The sequence below is a fragment of the Mus caroli genome, chromosome 5 (genome assembly GCF_900094665.2).
Source record: "Mus caroli chromosome 5, CAROLI_EIJ_v1.1, whole genome shotgun sequence".
NCBI classification, from domain to species: Eukaryota; Metazoa; Chordata; class Mammalia; order Rodentia; family Muridae; genus Mus; species Mus caroli.
The window spans coordinates 103,470,162-103,479,753 of record NC_034574.1 but is presented as its reverse complement, the minus strand read 5'-3'; the positions used below and the strand labels follow the sequence as shown (position 1 = coordinate 103,479,753).

Below are 9,592 nucleotides of genomic sequence, written 5' to 3'. Positions count from 1 at the left end.
TATACAGAGAAACCCTGTCTCGAAAAACCAAAAAAAAAAAAAAAAGAGTTTTTCCTCCTGGGGTGGGGTGAGGTGGGGTGGGTTTGGATGGGGTGGGGTGGCTGCCAGTTTGTAGTTTCACCAGGACCTATGTGATGGGTAATTTGCCCTAAGTTTGGCTGGTTTACTTTGCATGCCCCCATCTCCCAGTCTTCTCTTCTTCAGGGGTCTGTTTCTTTCTACCCTAAACTTCACACAACTAACATTGCAGATTGGTGCTCTAGGTCCCTGAACCGCAGACTTCACTCAGGAGTCTGAAAAGTACTAGTTAGAATCTATAAACCAGCACCCAGCCCCACCCCAGAGCTGGACCTGACTCGTCTGTGTCACTGAACAATGAAATTCACAGGGGTGGGGTGGGGGACAAGATCCTCAACTTTGTAATCTTCTTGCCTCAGCTTCCAAATGTGGGGTTACAGATGCCTGCCACTGTACCCAGCTGGTTTTCTGGAATCCTTAACAATCCCCCCCAATCATTCTCAGGAGGGAGGAGGTGCGTAGGAAGAGGGGTTTAGAGTTGTTCTAGTTCTGGCTTTCAGGTGTCACCGAATCTCAGGTGTCACCTCCTAGCAGCTGGACCAGAAGTGAACCAGGACACCCCCCCAGCCCCCAGGGCTGGGGAACAACTTAGTGTCTGGGTACAGAAAGGTGTCAGCTGGTCCTGGCTATGGAGATCAAATATCCAGAGCAAAGGCCAAGAGCTGGAGGGGCCACACATTTGTGCCTCTACTTGTCACCATGGAGACAGGTCACATGACTGCAGGGGCAGGCAACTCCCTGGGCTCAGGGCCCAGGCCCTCCTCTGGTTCAGAGGCAGTGGTCTGACTTGCAAGAGGCAAGCAGCCTTAGGGTGAGAATCCAATGGCAACAGAGCCACTGAAGGCAATGGCTCGGTGATGTGCAAAGCTACCAGTAATCCCACCGTTATAGAATAATCATTCCAAGTCCTTGTCCTGTGACCTGGGGCAGCGAACACACTCCTCTAATTACGAGATCACCATGGGTAAAAAGAGCTGTTGCCAGAGGGTGGGTGTGAAATTGTTTACACAAAGAACTGACTCAGTTTGGAAGCAGGGTGGCAAGCAAGGGTGACTCAGGAGCTGTGTGTGTGATCTGGATCAGTTTCCACACATCCCTTCAAGCTGCACTCTGAGAAAAATTATGGCAGAAGTTCCAAGATAAATATGCCATTCACTGTCATGCTGGATACAACTGATAGGGTGAGGACTGGGGTTGATGGCTATACAGGACCACTAAGATTGAACCAATCACTGCCGGCCAGAATTGGGACCCCGGGTTCCAGGTGATCTAAGATTTCCAGAGAAGCATCAATATATAGGTTCTTATCATGACATGCTTTGAAAGAAATGGTTAAGAGACAAACATGGAAGTCTGTGTGCCAGGCTAGGTTTTTGCCTGACTAAGTACTGGACACTGGGAAGCCAGTGTGGCTATACCCAGTCTGTAGGTATGACTATGTCCAGCAGGTTGAGATAGGACATCTGTTTCATGGGGAATGGAATGGGGGCTGAATGCAGCCATGGGTAGTACAAAATCAGTGTCATAACCAGGCAGTCCCTATAGCAGCACAGCCATGAGGCGTGGACGCTGGGGTGGGGGGTGGATTCCTCAAGAATACAAGCAGCAGCTAGAAAGCAGCCCCAGTGTCTATGCAGGCAGCACAGTTTCCAGACACCCAGGTTTTGATTCAGTGAAACCCTCTTTGGACTTCTACATTCTAGGCCATCATTTATGGTGTCTTGTTTCCTCAGGCCCAAGAAGAATGAAGTCAGTGTTCAGACCCCAGATGCTCATGGCTGCAATCCTTCCCATGAGACCCCTGGACCTTGAGGTGCCTGCAAGTAGCTGCAGCAGGGTTGGGGTGTATGGGAGCAGAGCACTCCCTGTAGAACTGGACCAGAAGAGATACTGGCTGCAGGTTACATGGCGGCCAAGGATATGCTACAGCCTGTTGCCTCTGATCCTGTTAAGTGGGTCTGTGTGCTTTGACATGGGGCTAAGAGAACTTTCAGAGCCATTCATTGCTTCAGCAGTGGTTTCTAGAGAGAGTGAGAGAGAGCAGTGTGCCAGAGTAGCAGCCAACTCTGGGGGTGGGGGGTGCAGAAAGCAGTGTTTCAGGCCTAGCCACCAGGCCTATGTATATGTTGGCTGCAGTAGCTGCTTAGAAATCTGGCTGCTGCCACATTCAAGGCCTGTAGGTTCTCAGTTTAAGTATGGACATCCAGCCTTTTTAGGGGACACGCATCTGTTAGCATGGATCTGCTGCCTGCAGGGCAGAGATGGGCTCTTATGAGGGCTGCCTGCACCCACAGTAAGCAGCTCCCAGCAGCTGCCTGAGGGTCTAAATTGTACCTTAGACTGTGGGTGTATCCCTCAAATGTAGCCTTGTCGGCAAAAGGGGTTGTCGTTGGCATCATTAAGCACGAGTGTGGAGATGAAGGGGTTCTGGATTGAGAAGTGTTAAAACCCATAAGCAGTGTCCTCGTGACAGGCACAGCCAGGAGGCAGAGAAGTGATGTGAAGACTAGGATGCCCTGGATGTCTAGAATCATCAAGAGAGAGGTCAAGGGAGGAAAAGCTACCTGCGCCTCCATCTTGGAGCCTGCAGACTTGTCATTTGTTAGACCATCCCCAGGAAGTAAGAAATTAAAGACAGAAGGAAAGCAGTAAGTGGAGGGCCAGTAGTGAGGTCTGGCAGCGTCTCTGTTTGCTTCAGGGAGAATGGTTTGAATGACTCTGGTGGGCCACTCACCTCCATGAGGGCCTTGCAGGCAGGAGAACGTCTGATCATGGGCTGTCATCAATATTTACATGGGACCCGATGAATGCCATTCTGAGAGACACATCTAAAGGGTATACCCATCACCGTATCATGTGATGCTTTTTATCCACAATCCTGTGCCCTTTTCCTGCTTGGAACTAGGACTCAATTTTGGGGGCGGGAGTAGCCATGATGTAAGAATCAAGTGCAGTGCCACATGGCAGGGATTCAGAGTGGGTTGGCTCTGGAAGATTTCCACCATCCCTCTGGAGTCCATGTGCCACAGAAGCCCCACAATGCAGGGGTGCTCTTCAGCTGTGGTTTTGAAGCAGGTGGAGACAAAAGAACTCAAGATAATCAGACTGAATTCTCTCCCGTGAGAGAAAGACAAGATCTCAGCATAGGAAAATCCACACTGCCAACTTATCAATGGCCCTGCCAAGAAGAACTCAGCTAGTGTCTCCCGACCAGGCAAGAGCCCCCGCTAGAACGGAACGGAGAATGGAAGTGCTGCCAGCTCCCGCCAAACTTCTCTGCTTCCCAGCAGAGTCAGTTCACACTTGGCCAGCCCACCTCTTCCGCATAGAGTACCTGGGCTTGTGGGCGGCTGTGATTTTCGACTTGGAAGGCAGGGTGGCTCCGGAGCTCCCTGCTTCTCTTTGAGTCACTGTTTTCCATCTGTCACCACAGCAGCAGCCAGCACTCTGAGGGAGGAAGCAGCCTTGAGTACCCAGACTGCCAGCCGCAAGTCCATCACAGAGAAAGAAGCAGAGAAAAAGGCCTCTGGGAAGAAGGCTGGTTGGCCTTGAAAGTGAAGGTGCTGGATATGACAACTAGGTCCTAGGGACAGCTTCCCCTAGCTGGAGTCTCAGCCTGCCATGGCACCTAGGTCCCCAATAAGCCCAGAGAATGGACTCACTGTTGCCCAGGATCCCATAGTGGCAGTAGATCAGAATAAACTGTGCTCATTGGAAACAACCAAGAATGTAATGACAACAGAACCAACTTCTAAAAAGCAAAAGATAAGGCTGGAAAGATTGCTCAATGGTTAAGAGCACTGACTGCTCTTCCAGAGGTCCTGAGTTCAATTCCCAGCACCTTCATGGTGGTTCACAACCATCTGTAATAGGATCTGATGCCCTCTTCTGGTGTGTCTGAAGAGAGCAATGGTGTACTCATACGTATAAAATAAATAAATCAATCTTAAAAAAAAAAAGATTGGGAGAGTAAAACCTGTGTACCCCACCATATGTGGACACAGTTTGGGCCTGAATGACCTCGAGGGTGGACTAAAGGACCACCAGGAGAGTCTCCAGGAGCCCAGAGAATCAACACTGGCCCTTTCCAAGGGAATTTGTCCATTCTCACACTGCAAACCATGCTTGCAGATCAGACTTTACCACAATGGCCATAGTGCGTACAAAAAGGCTCATGGACAGACGAGGCACTGTGAGTGCATGTCACAGAGCAGTGGAGGCTGGCTTCAGACAGCAGTCCTCATTTACCCTTTGTTCCCAAAAGTACTGGTGGTCTCCATCTTTCTCTAACCACTGTTTCCTACCAGGGTCTATCCGAGCTTCCCTCATGATTCTGAGATGCCGGCTGCCAATCTTGTGAAGTGTGTGGGTGGGAACAAGAAGACTGGGGACAAACAGAACTTCCTACCAGCCCTCCTTGTTCCCCTCTCCCTCACCCCCCCAATAATGCAAACTGATTTAATGTGCCTGGCTATTCATTTTGATGATCACAATGTATGGATAATAATGACAGCCTCTGGTTTGCCTCTGTGGATGATGTTTCTTTTCTAGCACAGAGCTTCAGTTTCATCCGCTCTCTTCAAATACAACAGCTCCTTTCATTATAGTTCATTAGGTCTTTTAAGATTCCCTGAGGCCCCAAACTAATAACAGGTTGTCAATAGCATAGACCAATATCCTTAAACGATGAGGTCACTAACATTTTGCAGGATATGGCGGTAACTGGGAGGTCCCCTTGGAGGCTGCATCTGATAAATCTTCCCATGGAGTTCCTGCACTCAGCTGAGAGCAGGGCAGAGGAGATGTGGTGAACTGGAGTTCCTAGAACACGGGTTTCACAGCTCTTCCCTACACGGCAAGCCCACAGTTGCCACACAGCTTCAACACATAGCAGCCAGTGCCCACAAACCCAGGATGCATCTAAGGATCACTGACAGCAAGGACAGGGTGGTCTAGGGTGTCCTCAACAATGACACACCTGAGTTAAGTCATGGTGGAAATCACAACATAAAGATCCACTCATCTGTTCATGCATCCATCTATTCATCCATCCATCCACATGTTCATCCATCCACCCACCCACCCACCCACCCACCCGCTCACCTATCTGTCCATCCATGGTCATCCAGCTGTCTCACCAAACAATATTTATCCACTGCATGACTGGCATTATCCAACCCATTTCTCCACATCCTCCTGCTTCTTCTACATCTTCATGAACACTTCTGAGAATCAGCTTGGCTTCACCAAGCCCTCTACAAGCCCTTATATAATCCCAGTAATCCTGTAACAGGATCTGATAACTCACATTTCATAGATGTGGAAACCAAAGAGAGACAATGACTTCCTCCAAGGTCATCCAGTTGGAATGTGTGCCCAGACAGATCCAACACCAAGTGTGTAGCTTGAACACCTCCCCTTCCAGGAAGCCATCTGACTTGTCATTAAACCATCCCCTCCTTGTGCTCATGTATGGGTTTTCACACCCCAAATAGCACACCATCCCTGAGAGTAGTGACACTGGCTACCACTTCCCAAACCTGAGTGGAGGCTCTCAGAGAAAGCCAGGATGCAGAGCTCAGCAGTGCTCTTGGGCTTAAAGCACGCACGGAGCTTATACCTACCACCTCCTCCCCAGCTTCCTGTGGAAGCACAAAAGTCGTGACTTTTATTTACATGCATCAGAGAAGAACGACATCTGGCTGGACAGATGACTCGGGGCTAAGTGCACTGGTTGCTCTTGCAGAGGAGCTGGGTTTGGTTTCAAGCTCACAACTCTATGTAACTCCAGCTCCAGGGGACACTCAATGCCCTCTTCTGGCCCCTATAGGCACTGTACACATTTGGTGCACACATACACATAAGATAACAAATAAATGAATCTCTTTAAAAAATAATCTTTTAAAGAACAACACAGTTGATCCCTACAGAGTTGGGTGGGAAGATCAAGTGGACAGTGAAGGGCAGAGATGACAGCACTGAGGAAATGGTGAGCAGAACCCATGAGAGTCAGCCCTTCTCTGACAGGAGTCACCTCATAACCAGGTATTGCTCTCCTAAAGTTTCACATTTTCCCAGAGGTGAGCACCTACATTCTCATTTACAGAGAAAGATACTGAGGAACAAAGGCATCAGGCATGAGACTGAGGCCATGTAAGCACGGGGTTGGGGCCAGCCCAACTCTTCAACCTGCCTGAATCATGTACTCCACTCCTGCCAATCAAGATCATCTCTGTGTTCCCAGCAACTGTCAAGTGCTTGAGCATTGGTGTGCTAACAGGCGTTTCCCACAGCTTTCTCAGAAAGTGTGATAACTCTCCTTACATAACCCGGGCCCTGCCTACTTAAGAACAAAATCAAGACTTGTTCCGTTTTTGACTGGGACACACACAGAGTAACTGGCTACGCCATATATTAAAACAAAGCCAGTTCCAAGCTGTCGAGACGGCTCAGCGGGTAAAGGCAGCTGCTACTAAGCCTGACCTGAGTTTGATCCCCAGAACCCAGATGGTGAAAGGAGAGAATTCTCGTTCTCTCAAGTTGTCCTCTGACCTCCATGTGTGCACGGAAGTGACCATATGCATGTACCTGTACACACATATCCACAATAAATATAATTTGGGGGGGTGGTTTTTGAGACAGGATTTCTCTGTATAGCCCTGGCTGTCCTGGAACTCACTTTGTAGACCAGGCTGGCCTCGAACTCAGAAATCTGCCTGCCTCTGCCTCCCGAGTGCTGGGATTAAAGGCGTGCGCCACCACGCCCGGCCGTAATTTTAAAGATAATAAAAAATTCAAACTTCCTTCTTACTATGAGAAGTGGAAGATATGATACCTAGCCCTGACCCAACTAAGTCATGTCTCCTTAGTCAAGCTCAGTGAGGTATGGCGGTCATACCTGGGTTCAAATCCCACCTCTGCCATCACTGAGCTATGATGAGCTTGGGTCCTGATCTCCATTGGGCAAAGCCATTTCAAGAACCAGTGATATCACAGGTACTGTGACATTTTTGTGTTTACAGTAGCTTGGTTTTATTGTGTGTGTGTCTGTGTGTGTGTGTGTGTGTGTGTTCCTCTATTATAAATCTTAACCCTGAGGCCTCCCTCAGAACTGAGAGGATTTGGGACATGTGAAGTAGGCTGGTCTGACTCTACTTGAAAGGAAACATGCATTCTCACACATACTTTAAAACACTGTCTAGTCAGGCGTGAATGGGGACTATCTTTAAGTCTCAGCACTCAGTACACAGAGGCAGGCAGATTTCTGATTTCAAGTCCAACCTGGTCCACAGAGTTCCTGTACACAGAGAAACTCCGTTTCAACCAAAATAAATAAATAAATATTACAAAAAAATTAAAAACAAATTGTCAAGTGCCACAGAGGGGTGGGGGAGAGATGAAAAGAGTAAGAAAGAAGGAGCAGAGAGAGCTGGGGAGGGGGAGGGAGGGAGAGAGGGGGAGAGAGGGAAAGAGAAAGAAATATAGGAGAAGAGACAGAGGGAGAGAGGAGGGGGAGAGAGGGCAGGAAGGTAATTTGCAGTTCTTATCTTCAGCCCCATGACCTGTTTCTTGCCTCCCTAGGAAAGCAGAAAATCCCTGGAGAAAAGCCAGCCCACGCCATCAGTTTGCCTGGCTGCCACCCCGGAGCTGTCCATGGTGTCAGTGAGCCCCGTCGTTTCCTCGCCCCTGTCCCCACTCAAGGACAGGGGCCATCAATCCTGGACCTCTTGTCTTTTCAAATGCCCTGCTTTTCCTAGCAGTTCAAGCCAATATTCAACGCATACTGCCTCTTTTCCATCTTAAAGGCATACCCCCTTTAGCCACCAAATACTTTAACCTGGACTGAGCTGGCTCTCAGAAGTGTCTGTGCTCAGGGAGATCATCTTGGTTTTTACAATCAAGAGATAACATTAATCAGTATCTACTGAGTAGGGGCCAGGGATGCAGCCCACCCACACAACAAACAGCATGCAAGCATCATGCACTATACTCTACATTCTACTCTGGCCCACGTGTTCCCTGACTCTAACAGCATTTGATAGAAAATACAGACTCATTGTCCCCGTGATCCGACCCCCATTGATCCCTGGCCTTTTCTGGACACTCCCTGGTACTGCTGCCCCAGGACATTTGCACTGGTTGAGTCTGAGCATGCTGCCTCAGACATGGCAATTTATCCTTTTCTCACATCAGTGTTCTCTAGAGTCACAGAACTTATGGAATGTCTATATATTAAAGGAATTTATTGTGATGACTTACAGTCTGTAGTCCAACTAACCCAACAATAGGCAGCTGTGGATGGGAAGTCCAAGAATCTAGTAGTTGTTCCATTCCATGAGGGTAGTTGTTTAAACTGGTCTTCTGTAGACCTCTTGCCCTCTCTGTCTCCCCCTCTCTCCCTCTCTCTCCTTCCCTTCCCCTCCCCCTCTCCCTCCTTCTTCCCCCTCTCTTGTAACTCTATGGCAAATAAGTGCAAGCAGTTGAAGAAGAATGAATCTTCCTTCTTCCAATGTCCCTATGTAGGCCTCCAGCAGAAGCTGTGGCCCAGATTAAAGATGTGTATTACCATTCCTGGATCTAAAACTTCCTTTGTACCATGCTGAATTCAGTCTCCTGGGATCAAAGTCATGTATTACCTTGCCAGGGGGCCTAAGCTTTTCATGGTCACTATGCCTCAAGATCCAGGTCAGAAACTTGTGTCTTCCAGCCTCAAGCTCTGGATGACATTGCACTCCAATTCTTGATTGTAGTTCATTCCAGAGATAGTCAAGTTGACAACCAGGGATAGCCATCACACCTGAGAAGTCACTGCTATGCAAGGCCCTGTCTGGACACCTTTGAAAATGCCAAGACCTTCAACTCTTACTTCAGCCTACTGCTTATCTGTTTTCTCAGGAGCACTGAACACAGCTGAGCAGTCCGCCTATGTTACTGACTGGCAACAAAGTAGCAGCCTCGCCTCAAAGCTGGGCATGCTTACTCTAAACCTTGGGGGTGGGGGGTGGGGTTAGGGGACAGATGACGAGAGAGAGGGAGAGAAAGAGAGGGAGAGAGAGAGAAAGACAGAGAGAAAGACAGACAGAGACACAGAGAGAGACAGAGACAAAGACAGAGAGACAGAAAGCATGCAGAGGAAACAGTTTCTGATTGGCTGTACTGATCGGTGTCCCAGTGTGATTGTGGGGCCTTGAAGGTGAGATGGAGTGGTACACAGAGACAGCAGGCTGCCAGTGTAAAGATAATCAGGGGCTGCAGGTGGCACCTCTAGGGCCCAGGACAATGACTAGCCCTGGGTCTCAACACCTGGGTCTGAACCTTCACTGGACTCTAGAAATTAGCCACCTCTCTGTTGCTCTGGCCTTCATCAAGACATGAAGACCACAGATCTCTCTGCATCTTGTATCTCTCTGGGAAGCATCTTGTATCCTGAGCTTGGCCAGGGGCACACTAGACAGTGGATATTATAGAAAGATAAATAAGACTAGGTGTATCACCTCAATGCGGAACACATCTG

The 9,592-nt window shown here is 48.8% G+C and overlaps 1 protein-coding gene across 2 annotated transcripts in view; it reads right to left on the bottom strand.

Moving 5' to 3' along the window:
* The window catches only part of Galnt9 (polypeptide N-acetylgalactosaminyltransferase 9), an 83,470-nt gene that overhangs the window by 61,056 nt on the left and 12,822 nt on the right, over window positions 1-9,592 (bottom strand). Inside the window, exon 1 of one of the 2 annotated variants that reach the window (XM_029476972.1) lies at window positions 3,413-3,487. The exons of the other annotated variant lie outside the window; for it this stretch is intronic. The gene's annotated coding sequence lies outside the window, so the exon portion shown is untranslated. Of the gene's footprint in view, window positions 1-3,412; window positions 3,488-9,592 lie in introns of those variants that run through there. 2 annotated transcript variants of the gene reach the window in all.